The sequence below is a fragment of the Heliconius melpomene genome, chromosome 13 (assembly GCF_056956725.1).
Source record: "Heliconius melpomene rosina isolate 202511_hmr_F chromosome 13, ASM5695672v1, whole genome shotgun sequence".
Classification (NCBI taxonomy): Eukaryota; Metazoa; Arthropoda; class Insecta; order Lepidoptera; family Nymphalidae; genus Heliconius; species Heliconius melpomene.
Genome location: NC_140401.1, coordinates 14537154 through 14554387, shown reverse-complemented (window position 1 = coordinate 14554387; position 17234 = coordinate 14537154). Strand labels below are relative to the sequence as shown.

The 17234-nt window shown below is 35.3% G+C and overlaps 1 pseudogene across 1 annotated transcript; it reads right to left on the bottom strand.

The window, feature by feature from the left end:
• Positions 1–4058: 4058 nt before the first annotated feature.
• Positions 4059–7781, bottom strand: LOC146533083 (uncharacterized; annotated as a pseudogene). Its single transcript, XR_014878649.1, has 2 exons — positions 7385–7781; positions 4059–7329 (listed from the first exon to the last, which is right to left on the bottom strand). The product of XR_014878649.1 is annotated as an uncharacterized LOC146533083 (transcript).
• Positions 7782–17234: the final 9453 nt, after the last annotated feature.

The window sequence follows — 17234 nt, the reverse complement described above, 5'->3', positions numbered from 1 at the left end:
GTTAGTAGTTATACCTTATAAAAGAATCTTATTTGAACGCTATTGCGTATATTCTGTTATTTTTGTCTGACGTCTTTTGCTGCACCAGTAATTTTGTTGTATGTTTTTAATTATTTTATCCATATCTTGTGATATTGAGGCATTTTGGTGATAAAGGAAGTAATTTTCCAATAATTTAGCTGCTTTCAGAGCTTCTTCAATGCTCGGTGGAGGCTCAAGCTCATCCGTCTCATCTTCTTCATCTCCTTGTTCTTGATCCTCAGTTTTTCTCACTGAATCTAAAATTTCTGTGTCTGTGAGTGAAGCCGTTGTAAGCAGGCAGTTGTCTACTTCGATGTAGGTTTGAAAATTTACCGTATTTCCTGCCATGTTGACCTGTTGAATCCACTCAGTTAATGGAAGGTCGTCGTCGCTATCAAACTCAGGTTCTGTTTCCACGTCATCATTCGTAGAATTGATACAAAGTCCAGCATGTCGAAAAGAATGCTGTATAGTTGTAGGTGTCACTTCTTCCCAGGCTTTAGATAAAAAATTTACTGCATGCAGCATATTAACAGAAGTTTTACCTTCAGATTCGACTAGCTCCATCAATAATTTCCTTCTGTAGTGACCCTTGAGGCTTTTAATCACACTCTGGTCCATTGGCTGTAAGATACTAGTCGTATTTGGAGGAAGAAATGCCAACTCTATGTTTTGAAGATTTGATATAAACGGATGGGCAGGGCAGTTGTCAACAAGAAGTAAAATTTTTCGTCCCTTTAATTCTGCGTCCCACCTTCGCACTTCTTCTTCAAAAAGTTGACTGGTCATCCAAGCTGATTTATTAGCTTTATACGTCACTGGCAATTTTGTAATGTTCTTAAAACAGGGCGGATTTTTCGATTTACCTATTACCATTAGCTTTTTTTTTCTGTGCCATCCATATTAGCAGCCACAAGCACCGTAATACGTTCCTTGGAAATCTTTCCTCCTACACACTTTTCCCCTTTAAACTTCAGAGTTTTATCTGGAGTCAACTTATAAAAAATTTCTGCTTCATCAGCATTGAAAATGTCACTTGGCGCGTATTTTTCTATGAATTTGGACCACACTCTAGTAATCCAATCATGAGTCACATTCGTATCAACACTTCGTGCTTCGCCACTTATTTTACCATAGTTGATATGATGACGTTGCTTGAATTTTCCGAGCCATCCTTCTGATGCTTTGAAAGAAGTTAAACCAAGTTCTTCAGCAAAATTCTCCGCCTTAGCTTTCACAAGTGGCCCCGAGATAGGCATATTATTCTGGCGTTGTCGGTGAAACCATGATAGTATAGCTTCATCCAAATCTTCGTATTTAGGTTTCTTTAATTTTTTGGAAGATTTTCCCTCGCTCTCAGCTTGGAGAATTTTTTCTTTATTTTTCCATATTGTGGACACGGTAGAGCGACTAAATCCAAAGCGTTTGCCAACATCACTTATCTTCTCTCCCGTTTCTATAGCGCGTATCAGTAAAACTTTTTCGTCAATACACAGTGATTTTCTTTTACTAGCCATGTTTACAGTTTGAAAGTTTGTGAGCAACTAAGAATATGATAACGTATAGATAATCGATGACTCCTACTTATTAGTCATCGTTAACAATTACAGTCTACACGTGCAAGCAATCCCAATTTGTAAACAAAAGAACGAATTTCTTAGAAAATTCCGTATGCATGATGCCGACAGTAAAGGTTTATTGCGGGCTAGGATAATAAAGCGACAAAAGAACGTATACAGATGCGCAGTTTTTACTAATTTTAGCAACTTAAAAGGTACTTTTTATTACTCAATTGTTGTCGTTATTGAGAGTGGGTGTGATGCTATGTAGAGTGTATCATTGTATGGAATACAAACTAAACCAACCAAAGCCAATTGATTTCGACGCTTTAGAGAGTTTGTCGTTAAATCGAGTGACGTTACATGGAGTTTACACTGTATATACAAAATATCTTTCACCATTTTTCAAAATTCAAATTCAAAATATTCTTTATTCAAATAAACTTATTATAAGCACTTTTGAATCGTCGAATGAACACATAAACAAAAAGCTACCACCGGTTCGGAAGGCAGTTCTGCTGAGAAGAGCCGGCAAGAAACTCAACAGTTGCTCTTTTCAAAGTCAATGGTACAATTTATTACATTCAGTTGGCAGCTATCCTGCATTACATTCAATAGACATTAATTCCATACATGCTTATCATCTAAATATTCTTGAACAGTGTAATATGCTTTACTTGTTAGAATTTTTTTTACGTTCATTGCAATCGACATGTCCAAGTTAGTGATGACATATGTATATTTTGCATGGTCATTGTTAATATTATTCTTGTTATTTTTTTCTTTTGATTTCTCAAAACTTTACCAAAGTAACTTTTACAAATTACAATACGTAAGTGAAGTCTGCGGCCCGAAGCCAAGAGTACTTCACTATGTTATATTAATTTAAGTCGGCGTCGTCCTGTAGAAACTTTCTGACAATTCGCCAAGTGTTTAATATAGCACATTTATGCATGGTGTAGTATGTGTTATCAGGTAAATCTATGGTTTTGAGGGCTTGATGTAAGTGTTTCGGAATAACACTTGTGCTAGACAGTACCACGGTGGTTAGTGGTGGTTTGGTTATATTGTGGGTATTTGGTATTGCTATATCTATTATATGAACTATTTTGTTTTCTTTATCAATTAAAGTTATATATTATTATTATAGAATTTTTATATAATTAAATAATTAAATTATTAAATAAATATTAAGAAAAGAAAGTGGAAGTAGCCCACAATGTTTTTAAATTTTCAATAAATATATCTATTACTTCTATTCATTGAAGTAGGTTTTGGGCCTTCGAAGTGATATATTGTGGTGTCTAGCCAAAAAATTATAATAATCATACCTGCCATTTTGGTATCTTTATTGAAATCATAATACATGACATTTATTACATATTTCTTAATACAATCTAGAGAGGCTAATGCGTCATGCAAATTGCGCATGAGAAGAATCATCATCGGTGTCTGTAAGAAATACATACAGATTCGTTCTCCTTATCCTCTTCGTTATTTATTTGACCTCAGGGTGCCAAATGGCGATTATTTACTGAATGTTCACGTCCGTCTTGTAATCTAACAAAGCTGTACCCTTGATTTGGTTCGATTACTTCAACTTCTTCCAATAAAGGTTCATATTTAGATAGTCGAGGGTTCCTTTTATAGAATGCTTTTTTGCTAGACTCAAGCCCATGTGGGTATAGATTATCCCCAAGATGATCATCTAGAATGTGAGAACTTCCGTTCATGGGGTGTCTCATTTGTCGCAGTGCATAACAGTGATCTGATACTATGAAATGCTTGCAATAAAACCATCTTCCACATAGTTGTAGGTAAATTTTTGGACTTAAAAGCAAGCCGCATGGTTTGCCACAGAGTAGCATTGAGACGTTCTACGTGTCCGTTTACCTGGGGATTATAAGGAGTAGAGCGACTGACAGCAATACCTTTGTTAATCAAGAAATTTCTTGTCTCTGTGGACATAAACGCAGTACCTTGGTCCGTATGTACGTAAGCAGGCATGCCGAAAACTGAAAAAAGGTTAGTTAGACATTTGATGACTGTTTCTGAAGATGTATCTGTACATGAATATGCAAATGGGAATCGGCAGTATTCATCAATTATTGTGAGGATATATTTATTTTTATTTGTTGACGGTAGGGGTGCTTTGAAATCCATGGACAAGATTTCAAAGGGTGTTGTGGCTTTGATTAGAATCCCTTTATGTTTAAAAAAATTTGATTTTATTCTTTAAATTATCATAACTCTCTGTCATCGACGCACACATTTGACGGGATAAGGCACACACACACAGCCACAACGTTTTCTTTCCCGGTCTATATTTTATATGAAAGTTGTTATTTGATAGCTCTAACCTCCATCTTTGAATTTTTTGATTTTTTATTTTACTGACATGTCTTTGTAAGATAAATGCTACAGATTTTTGATCCGTTATAAGGTAAAATTGTCTACCAAGCAAAAAATGACTCCATCTTTTAAGACTCCCTACAATCGCATAGGCTTCTTTTTCTATTGCTGGATATTGCTTTTCACAGTTATTTACAGTTCGAGAAAAGAATGCAACTGGTTTCCCATTTCGTGTTAGTGAAGCAGCAATAGAAAACTCTGACGCATCGGTTTCGACGGTAAATTGTTCTCGCGAGTCGATCGCGGATAAAGAAGATTGTGTAATAATATATTTTAGCTCTACGAAGGAAGCCTTTTATCGTATCGTTCAGTGAAAACTTCTGTACTAAAACGAGTGGATGTAACTTTTCTGAAAAAAATTAAATCCACTTGGAATAATATGCGAACAACCCAAGAGCGCGTTTAACACAACGCAAGGATGGGCATATCAATTAAAGCACGTAAACGGTCCGGGTCTTCCATTGTCTTCCATTGCATATATTACAGCCCAGTATATTAATTTCTTTTAATGAATATTCACTTTTGCCTTTATTTATAATATAGTTAAATTATAATATTCAGCGACTTTCATAAACTTATCTAATTTCTCATCATGGTCTTCTTGGTCAATTCCGCATATTGTAATATCATCCAGATATGGATATCCCTCCTAATTTTGATTTTCTGATTATAGTATCAATTGTTCTCTTTTATGAAATTTAGTATATGCTAGTAGTATTAGTATGTTAGCAGCCGCTAACATATTATTAGGATTTGTATAATCGTTGGACTGAATTTGCGCGGATTCAAGAGTTCTTGCTTGACTTACAGCATCTTCGAGATTCAGGTTTAGATTTTCAAGAAATCGTTGTCGAATAGTGGATGAACTTGGACCAGATATAAATTCTTCTCTAATAAAATCTTTTTCATTTTGTTCAGCAGAAACTGTTTTAAAATCACAATCTTTGGCAAGTAATTAAAAGTTTTGAATGTATTGATCTATAAATTCTCCTGATTGTTGTATACGAGTACTTAATTTATGTCTAGCAAATATGATGTTACTAGGTTTAAAGTAAATATCATTCAAAGAGGATATGGCGGAAATACACTACTCAAAACAAAATAAGGGCTGCAATTTTCAAGTATACTTATGTGTTACTGGGACTTAGGTATCAGAAAATGATGAAGTTCATTAGATTTACCGTTTTCTAATGTAATTAACTTAAAATTTAGTTAAAATCGATACAATAAAATTAACTTAGATTGTTTTTTAACGGACTATCCAACTTTGACGAAAATTCACTCCCGCTCATAAAGCTTTCAACAACTTTTAGCATTTGTAAAACTTTTTTGTTGTCTTCAGTATCGTGTGTGTCCTCTTCTTTTTTGTACACATTTCTGAAGCCTGGAAGGGACACTTTCAATCAGGTGTCGTACTGTTTCTTGAGGAATTTGCTCCCAGCTTGATTTGAGCACTTCAATCAACTGTCGCTCGTTATTTACTGGCCGGTCAGTGCTTCGAACGCTTCGTTTGAGTAGAGCCCACATGTGTTCGATTGGGTTAAGGTCAGAACTGTTCGCGGACCAAGTTAACACCTCAATATCAGTCTCCTCTAGAGCTGCTTTCGTGGTTCGAGCAGTGTGTGCGCGTGCATTGTCGTGCATCAGCTTGAATCTTGCACCAGATTCAAAGGCACCATATGAGGTCTGATAACCTCTTCAATGTATCGCTGAGCTGTTACAATACCTCCGTTTAGGATTATTAGCTCAGTTCTACCCGATACCGTGATGCCTCCCCACACCATCATATTGGGACCAACGAATCTGTCACTTTATCGGATGCAGGCATCCGAAAATCACTCATCACCTTTCCAAACCCTAATGCACCTATCATCATTAAAAAAAAAATCACTTTACTCTCATCAGTAAACTACACTGTGCTCCAGTCGCTTATGTCCTAGGCAAGATATTGACTTGGATATGCTAAAAGGGTTGCACGATGCACATTTGACGAGTTTAATTTCAAACCCCGCCATAACACTTCATTAAATATCGGTAAAACGTAAAAATACAGTGAGATACTTTATATTAAGACTGGCAATACTAAAGAAGAAGAGAGTTTAATTAGTCTCCGAGGAGAATAATTAAAAATAACGTAAAAATAACCATTACAATTTTGGTTTTAGTGGATTTTAAAGCATACATTTGAATTTAGTGGGGTTTGACATAAATACTGTTCGTTGTCGTTATGTTAATGAAACAATTTAGGTACATCTTTAAGATTCTAGGAACATGGAAATATTAATAGAGGTGAAAGTTTGAACATTGTTTATTAATTAAATTAAAAACAAATAATAAAATAAAATAAAAAAGTGGAATTTAAGAACAATTTTAAATATGTCTTTCAACATCCTCAAAACCATATTCACAATAATGCTCTTCTACATTATTTTCACTATCGAAGCTACTGAATACTGTTTCGACACTTGCATGCAGTCTTTCTTCAATATTTTTATAATACTCCAAAGTAGACAAATTTCTCCAATCTGTCCCGAAATGCTTTTCGAGAAGTTTGACAACATCGTCCACCTTTGCCTTTATTGGAAAATTTATATTTGCTAGTACTAACGCGGGAGAAAGCATTGTAATTTTTTTATTATTTTTTGTTATGAAAAAACTCTTCGATTTCATAAAAGGAAAATGCCAAGAGGTAGTAGGTTTTATAATTCTTTCATAAGCTTTCGTCCACTCGTAAACTGGTATAGTTGACAGGTCTATGACAGTTCCGTTTTCCGCAAGCACAGAGACGTATTCTGCTGGACAAGTTACAATATCTTTAGTTTTTAATATTTTTTCGATCCTAGCAAATACACGGTCAGGAGGTATAAAGGAATGTCCTATTATGGGATATATTAATTAAATTTTTTTTACATGTCTAGGTGCTTCACAATACAACCATTTGCCCAACATAACAACCATTGCAGTATTCTTATTCTGCCCGGAACAACCGTCGCATACCACTCGTAAAATCTCGATTTTCTTGTTAAAAGTAACATGTTGTAGGTAATGATATACTGCACTTACAATTTGATTTCCTGCCTTATTATGGATTACTTCACTCCAATAATATGAATTTACATTTTTTTTATTTCATTTTGCCTTAGAATTTCCATCTACAATTGCAAAGTGATAAAAATTAAAATACGCTGATTGGTCTGGAAGCTTAGGTAGTGGCTGGCTTTTCTGACAGTGAAATGTAATAGTTTTAATAGTCTCATCTTCCTCTTGGAGTATTTTGTAAAATGCTTTATACTTTAATCTGTGAATTCTTTTATTAGTCATAAGTTCCTGTCTTTTTCATGGGTCGCGTTCAAATGTTCTTGTAGAACATCTGAACGCGACGCGCGACGCGCAGAGAAATACATGTAGAGCAGACGTCTGTTCTCGGGGAACCGAAACCAATGTTGTAACATGTATTAAATATATTGCGAAAAAAACTTTGTGTAACCTTAAGATCATTCTGATTTTCTGCATTATAGAACCGCCATAATTTTCGAATATTAAGCTCGGCCGGGAGATATAATCTTTGTGTTTTTGGGCGACAATAATGACTTTCTTGGCATTTAAGTTTCTCAATAAAATATTTAACTGCCACTTTTTTGCCGAGATTTTTTGGGATTTTCGATCACCTCCTCTCTTTTCTTCTGGATGATTCCCTCCACTTTCATAAAATCTTCTCATAATACCCTTAATTCTATCTTTTTTAACCAGAAGAGCATCCAAGAACGTTTTTTGGCAAACTGGTATCATTTGACTATGGTTTCCAATGACTTAATACACACACATAATATAACACTATTATCCCGGTGCTTTAACAGATCAATATTAATGTCGTCACAAAAAATAACTTTTGAGTGCGCAGGTAAGCTGCCCAATAAATTACGTAGTTCCACAATGATTAGAATTCTCTCGTTTGAAACCCATATACACTACTCAAAACAAAATAAGGGCCACTGCAATTTTCAAGTATACTTATGTGTTACTGGGACTTAGGTATTAGAAAATGATTAAGTTCATTACCTTTACCATTTTCTAATGTAATTAACTTAAAATTTAATTAAAATCGATCCAATAAAATTACCTTAGAATTTTTTCAACTAACTATGCAATTTTGACAAAAAATTCACTCGCGCTCATAAAGCTTTCAACAACTTTTAGCATTTCTAAACCTTTTTTTTTTGTCTTCAGTATCATGTGTGTCCTCCTCATTTTTGTACACAATCCCGAGGCCTGTAAGGGACACTTTCAATTAGGTTTCGAACAGTTTCTTGAAGAATTTGCTCCCAGCTTGATTTGAGCACTTCAATCAGCTGTGGCTCGTTATGTGCGGGCCGGTCAGTACTTCGAACGCTTCGTTTGAGTAGATCCCACAAGTATTCTATCGGGTTGAGGTCTAGACTGTTGGCAGACCAAGGTAACACCTCAAATTCAGCCTCCTCTAGAGCTGCTTTGGTGGGTCGAGCAATGTGTGCGCGTGCATTGTCGTGCATCAGCTTGAATCTTGCACCAATTCTCTGAGCAAAAGGCACCACATGAGGTCTGATAACCTCTTCAATGTATCGCTGAGTTGTTACAGTGCCTCCGTTTAGGATTATTAGTTCAATTCTACCCGATAGACTGATGCCTCCCCACACCATCACATTGGGACTCCCGAATCTGTCACTTTCTCGGATGCAAGCATCTGAAAATCGCTCAACTTCACGTCTCTACACACTAATGCGCCTATCATCATTAAAGAATATCACTTTGCTCTCATCAGTAAACAACACTGTGCCCCAGTCACTTATGTCCCAGGTAAGATATTGCCTTGCATACGCTAAACGGTATGCACGATGAGCACTTGTTAGTGGAATTCGCAATATTCGTCTTCTGGAGAACTGCTGGTCTTCGTGCAACCATTTCCTAATTGTTTGATCACTAATGCGGGTACCTGTGGCTTGCCGCAAGCGATTTTGTAAGCAGTGAGCTGTGATAAAACGCTCTCTTCGCACAGTCAAAAGAACATAGCGGTCTTCTTGCGCGGTGGTGGATCTAATTCTGCCTGATACTCGTCTTCTGGATACCGTTCCCGTCTCTTGAAAACGATTCCAACCATTTTGGATCTCTTCGTGAATAGCAGAGCTGTAGAGCTACAAAACGTTGTAAATGTCCTTCTTGAATTAAAGTTACAGCTCTGATTATGGTTGGCAAGTCCATATCTCGTCGAATCCTTGGCATTGTGTTCGCAAAAGATCAATTAACACGATAGTTAAACATTATTTGAACTACGCACGACTAGTTCCAAACTTTGACTGAATTTAACTATCAACTTAAATAAGGGTTAAATCAAGTGGTTCCAATAAATCTCTAAATCTACCTACTTTCACAATTTTTTACTGGCAGTATACTCAAATAGAACTTGTCAACACTTAAGATGAACGTACCATAAGTATCAACCACTCAAGATTGCATTCATATGAAAAATAAATTAACCCAAAGTGCAAAAATACGTAGTGGCCCTTATTTTGTTTTGACTAGTATATATTTAAAATTCGTGTTCAGCTGTTTTTTAGAACTCCATAGTAAGGCTCGCGTAGACTTAGGTCTTCATTAATATATATTTTGTTTGTAGCCGATCCATTTGTAAAACAATTACTATTCGAATCCGACAATTTGCGTCGCTGGGCGAGCCATCTGTCCCTGGATTCCGCCCCAGCCACCTATAAAGCCAACAATGATAGATGCAGGTTTCCTGCCTACCTGTATCGGTATAGTACGTCTAGCCCATTCTATATCGGCATTACTGACTTTCATAACACTACCTATTTTAGTAACAATGTCTAGGACATTTTCACTTGGAAGCTGCTCAACACCTACGATCTCAATATTATGTTTACAAACTCAGTCTCATGTATTTTTTGTTCAACGGCGATGTTCTGTTTTTCCAAGTACACGCATTTGTTATTCACATTTGCAATAATTTTCTCGAGTTTTTGTATTTTAACTTTTGATTGCTCGTGCTCCGCAATTAATGCGTCGTACATATCGGAAAGCAAACTCATGCTTTGTGTAATGGAGTCCAGTTTTTTAACCCAGGAATGGCAGACACTTTTTTTTGTATATCCTTAAGGATTTCAGTGTACCCCTGTGAATCCTCCTCTTGTTCGTCTTCCTCTGATTCATCATCTTCACAGTTGTTACAATAAAGCCGATTGATGCCGTTTTTAATATCGGCCGCTAATCCCTTGACACATCCCCTATGAAAAGTACCCTGGCACGGTCCCTGACACATGAAATGTGATCCTTTTTTAGATAGAACTTTCTTGCATTTTTGACAGTCCATTATTTTATTTATTTAATTTACGAGTAAAAAATAAAATCTCGACAACTTCTAAAAGCTGTTATGCCTCGTTACAGCACGTTATAACCGGTTTTTACGCACGTGCATAACGCTTAACGCGCTAACCGAGACTGTCTTTAAATGCAGAACTATTCATCAGCTTATAAAAATCTTTTTCAAAGTCGGATGTTGCTAAAGTTCGTAATTGGGTGTTTAATTCAATATATTTTTTTAACCAATGTTTTTGCTTCAATTTTAATACTCTATAAGCTTTTTGTACTCGCAAACCATATTTCTCACATTGAAAAAGATTTCTATAATGGATAACATTTTTTTTGGTTATATAAATTAGTAACTAATATAGATTCTTTCGAATTATCTACACAAATATTTTCTAGACACAATGGAAAGTCGGAATGAGCATCATGTAAGCTATCGGGGTATTCTAGATCTACTTCTAAAATATATCCAATATCAGAGGTGATTGGTACATTATAATTTACATAAGGATCTTCCCATTCAAAATTAGACAAAGGCAAGTATTGAGACATAGCCCACCCATATGAATTGTTTGCATCAAGATAAATTAAATATGAAATAAGATCATTACTATCAAAAGTTTTCATGTGTGGATTATTTGCTCTTGCATAGCGATTACTGCATTGCGATATACCTCCTCTAATACTGGATTTGACAAAAGCAATTTTGCCAAAATCTGTTAATCATTCTAGTTCACCTTTGGTATACGGGGGTGGATTGATAAATTTCCGGCTTGACCAAGAAAAACAACGTTTTTAAGAATTTTTTTTTATTTCTCAACATAATCTCCTCCAAGGCTGATACATTTCTCATAGCGGTATTCTAGTTTAGTAATGCCATCTCTAAAGACTGATTCGTCAAGCTCCTCAAAATACTCATTTACAGCTTCGATTACTTCTTCATTGTCCGCAAATCTCTTACCACCAAGCCATTTTTTGAGGCTAGGAAACAGATAATAGTCACTCGGGGCTAGGTCTGGAGAGTAGGGAGGATGCGGCATCAATTCAAACTTCAGATCGTAGATTTTAGCCATCGCAACGATTGTCTTGTACGCTGGTGCGTTATCGTGATGAAACAAGATTCTTTTCTTCACCAAATGAGGAGGATTTAATTTTCACCTCGTGGCTCAAACGTTGTTGTTGTTGACTCAATAAGTCTGCGTAGTATTGACCAGTGATAGTTTTACCCTTTTCAAGGTAATCAATGTATATAATCTCTTGCATCCCAGAAAACAGTAGCCATAACCTTGTTCGCCGAAAAAAATGTTTTTGCCTTTGGAGTTGGTTCCCCTGGTCCAATCCACTGTTTAGACTGTTCTTTGGTTTCAGGAGTATAGTGGTGGACCCAAGTTTCGTCAACGGTATGAATCGACGCAAAAATTCGCTTGGATTATGGCAAAGATGATAATTCTAATGATTTGAACGAAGTCATATGTTCATATGGATAAACACCTTTCCGCTTTAACAACTGAAAGTCTTTATCGGATGAATATTGTTTTTCGTTTCTTGGAAGTCATCGTCATTAAGATTCTTAGCTAGTGAATCTTAACTACTCGATAAAAATTTGAAAGAGTCAATAAACCTCAAACTAACCTTTTTACCATTTACATTCAGAATTTTTGAGAAAGAAATATACTTTTCTTTATTTTGTGGAATGATTTGTACCTCACCTTCGGCAAAATTTAATGCATGTACAATAAAATGAGCATCGTAATTGCTCAGATTATGTAATATTATAGGAATAAATGAGGTGTTATGAATTTTTTTGCTACAATTCTTATGGCGTACACCTCATACACCTATAAAAGTACCTAAATGCCAGTCGTGATCGATATATCGTTCATCCTTTAATTCACTCTCACATATGTAATATATAGAAGCTTCTTGTATTGTTTTGTTGTCTATTTCTGATAGAGGAAGAGGACATTTTTGAAAAGAATTAGCTCTACAAATAATTTCTATATCTTTACGTAAACTTGTCAAAAATACGTTAGCACAATTTTCGCCGGTATAAGTAACATATTTAGAAAGCTTATTACCATATGAATATTTGACATAATAACCAAAGCTGTACTCATCATGTTTTTGAACGTTGGTAGTGAAAGATTTAAAAGGATCATTGGAACATGAATCGATTGGATTGAGAAAAGATTCAAAATCTGCGTAAATCACAAAGGGTACTCTCTTTATCTTTTCATAACCTTCGAATTTTATCTTATCACTTGGTACATTTTCACCACGCCAGTGTTTTTACTTATATCTTTATTTGGAAGATCGGTTCTGACATGTGTGCAATCATTCAATCTATGTCTATCGAGAGCTTCCTGAGTTAAAATAAATAAGGCAGCCGTCACAAATGTAAATGGCATTATTTCGTGATGCAACCTGATGACTCACTAAACGAGATATTTTTTTTATATAGCAATAATACCCATTACTTCCACTCGTTATGTAAAGTAAATTAATATGAATAGGTTTGAGGTACTTTGTAAAATATAATGGACCAACCACAGAGTTAGACTTACTCAAAGCATTGTATTCCAGTCCATAAACGTTAACACTCAAATTATTCAACTTTTCGATTTTATGAATGTCTGTTAACTTCACAGGAAAAGGAACACCAACAAAATTTAACTTGTTTTCATATTTTGAATATGAAGTTACTGGATCTGAACTTTTATTTGCTGGGTACAATGCTGAGAGTAAAGCCCACTTAAAGCACTGAACTTCGTTATTTTTTACATTTATTACTGCCTGTTTGTTTTGTATGTCGTGAGGCAAATCAATATGAATATGAAGATCCGCGAAGTGGATTAAATTTATTCACATTCATATCCAAACTAAATATTTTCTAAATAGACCAACCGCTGTCTTTCTTTTCAAACTCAGTTATTTTGTTTGCAAATGTTTCATTTAAAGAATCGAGAAATTAATTTAGATTAACAGATTCGTTAATGACGACATTCGGAGTTTGAAAATCAAAAATATTTGTCAATTCTTTACATTGTTGAATAAAATTAGCTTGGAGTATCAAATTAACTTTAAAGGTTTTCAAAGCTACTATACTCTCACTAACTAAAGTAAAAAGAGTATCTTTGATGGAATTTAAAAACAAATTAAAATCCAAAAGCTCATCACTAACGGAGAGTGGAGTTATTCTGTAAGTATAAACACGTTTTCCAAATGCTTTTTCGATTAATTTTATATTAGGAAAACTGTGATGAATGCGTAATGCATTATTTTTATGAATATATAGTAATGATTTGCTAAATATCTCATTTTAACAAGTATTTTGCATACCTTACACTTGATCATGTCAATGTTTAATGGTGGAACTGATGGACTGAACCTCGAAGTTGAAGGTTCACTTGGACGTCTCATTTTCACAACTTTTTTATTGTTATCTTGAGCTACGCGTTTCAAGCCTCTGCCAACTTGTAATCTGGTTAACAAAGAAAAAAATAAGTTTTAAATTCAACATCTCATAAATTTAAAAAGGAAAAAAAAAGAAATAAATTAAAAAACATTAATAATCATTATTACTAACTGCTTTTCCACACTTTCACTTATGTTGGAGAAAGCTTCATCAAATTGTGAATCAAAAGTCTTTGACTCAATACTTGTGAATTTATCGTTGAAAACTTCCAGAGCACATTCTGCTGATTCAACAATCTCGCAAATTTCCTCCAATTCCTTGTCAGTCCAGCAATTACTTTCAATCTCCTGTTCTTTAGTAAATAACACACTAGTAACATGATCACAGTTCGACATTTTCAACTACTATTTAACTCAACACGAATGAATGTAACGCAAGACAGTTTAAATGTTAGTATGCTAGAAACCTTTTTGGCTTTTATAGATTCTATGTAAAGGAACAAACCTATTAAAATACCGCAAATGATAACGATAATATTCAAACTGTATGCTTATGACTTATGAGTAATAAAGTAACAATGGCATTAGTAATAATGGCAAATCTGTTACAAGTTTGAGCAGGTTTAAAATTCCACAATAACAACTAAAAAATAAATAAACAAACCTATTAAAATACCGCAAATGATAACGATAATATTCAAACTGTATGCTTATGACTTATGAGTAATAAAGTAACAATGGCATTAGTAATAATGGCAAATCTGTTACAAGTTTGAGCAGGTTTAAAATTCCACAATAACAATTAAAAAATAAATAAACAAACTTATTAAAATACCGCAAATGATAACGATAATATTCAAACTGTATGCTTATGACTTATGAGTAATAAAGAAACAATGGCATTAGTAATAATGGCAAATCTGTTACAAGTTTGAGCAGGTTTAAAATTCCACAATATCGTGGTTTCTGACGCTTAGATTAAAATGAAAGAAATTGCATTAATATCGCGGGTTCTAACATACAATATTGTACTGTACCGTGGTTTCTGGCGCTTTGATTAAAATGAGAGAAATTGCATTAAGTATTTATTAGTCAACATAGCGACAAAGAGACAGGCACTGTGGCGTCGTTAGGTGATGAGTAATGCAAGAAAGAGACAGCAACACTGCACTGTGACGTAGGTTCGTCGTTAGCAATTCGGGGAAGTGAGCGATAAGGCCGGGCGGGAGCTTAATGAGGGTGACTGATAAGCGAATCGACTAGTGGGATTTAATTAATCGAAAAGCTATCTTTGGAACGGTTAGAGATACGACTCTGGGACCCAGCGCAATCGATTCAAATGGGGGGCTAAGCCTTTCTTTTTTTTTTCGACGAGTCGAATCGCGGGGTCTGGCACACTTCCGAAGAAACGTGTTCGTTGGTTTTGGCGCTTGCGCCAACGAATACATACTACTTATATACAAGTGTCTCAAAAGAAATTTTATATTTATATATATCATTTAAAAAAAACGAAGTAGTTTATTAGTAAAATGTTTATTTATTTTTAAAATACAAACTTTGGGAATTTATTTTTTAAAAATAATATCATCCAAATGTTTACCCTCGCGTTCACGGCACTCATTCAACCTAGCGCTAAAATTTCTTATGACGGCTTGGCAAGTACGCTCAGTGATGGCTTCCATTTCGTGGCGAATATTTTGTTTTAATTGCGCCAGAGAAGTTGGTTTGTTGACGTACACTTTAGATTTAAGGAAACCCCACAGGAAAACGTCCATCGGAGTCAAATCAGGACTGCGTGGAGGCCAATTTATATCCCCTCTTCTGGAGATTAATTTTCCTGGAAAAATCTCACGAACTCGTGGTAGAGACACATTAGACGTGTGTGACGTCGCTCCATCCTGCTCGAACTATGTCCTTTAACTATAGCCAGGAGAATTCTGCAGTGTAGGCAACAAAAAATCATCTAACATCTTCACATAACGTTCTGAGTTAACTGTAAGTGCACGTCCCTCCGCGTCTTCAAAAAAGTATGGGCCGATTATTCCTCGCGATGATATTGCAGCCCATACCGTTACTTTTGGCGAATGAAGAGGTCTCTGATGCTTGCATTTCGGATTAGTTGTACTCCATAGCGACAGTTTTGCCTGTTAACGTGCCATTCAGATGAAAATGAGACTACTTCATCAGAGAATATGATATTGGTGAACGTTTGTACTCTCTCAGTTATCTCATTTACGAATTCTGGTCTTTGAATAGGATCCTGGGGCTTTAACTCCTGCACCAATTGAATTTCATAGGGGTATAGGGGTGCAGCTTTAGATCTTTGTGCAAAATGCGTTGAAGCGATGATCTATGCACATTCAAAGCACTTGCACGCTTCCAAATTGAGAGGTCAGGATCAACACAAACAGACTGATTGACTCGTTCTACGTTTTCTTCTGTCCTCGATAACCTTGGCCGTCCAGATTTTGGTTTATCTAAAGTTGAGCCAGTCTCTTCAAACTTCTTTACCCAATTCCGAATGAGAGGTATGCTTGGCGCATCATTTAAGTAATGAAAATCACGAATGTTGCAAAAATTTCGTCGCGCTATAGTCGCAGAATTACTGTTTTTGTAAAATTCACACACGCACAACGCGTGGTCCGCTCCTGAGAAACGCTCCATAGCGACTAAATTCCCAAGAGCCAGGCTATCGAATGACATACCCCCCGCGCCCCTCTAATGCATTGCGTTCACGCAGCAAGCTGATCAAATATATAATTTCTTTTGAGACACTCAGTATATAATGTAAATGTTACTGGTTTAGGATAATAGTTATTAAAAGCACATTGTGTTTCTCTGTGAAAGAAACGACATTAAATGTTTATTACAAATTACTATTAGCAAAGATTCTAATATTACAAAATTGTACACGTGTTTCGTTAAGCAAATTATTTTTTAAAAGATTTCTTTTGACAGTCCGTAGCGTCATCACAGATTACCTAACTAAAATCATAGACGTCTTGTAAAACATAGCGTTAGTCTATGGCCAGGAATTATACTACTAAAATTAAAGAAAATTAAAATTATCTTTACATATCTCCTCTCAACGCAGGTAAGGCAGGGTACTATGGTTCCTCAAGCACAGGTACTGGAAGAAAATCAAAGTTTATTTCATTAAACGATAACAGATGTTTTTTAAATGTGGTTTCTATCCTGATATCTTTACATATTTCTGCCTTTAGCTAGGCCTTCATTCAATACATGTGACAACATTTTTGTTTATATTATTTAAGGATTTTAAGGTTGTTTTGTATTCTTTTAAGCTTGCAAATATATGAATAGCTTGTTCGGAAACTGTGAGAAAAGAGTTTTTACAATATGCATAGTTGCTTAAAAATGAAGCCACAAACATGCGCACAAGCATGAATTTTTTGTGAAACTCCACTACTTCAGATTCCAGTTTTTCAAAATCAATGTCATACCTTGTCA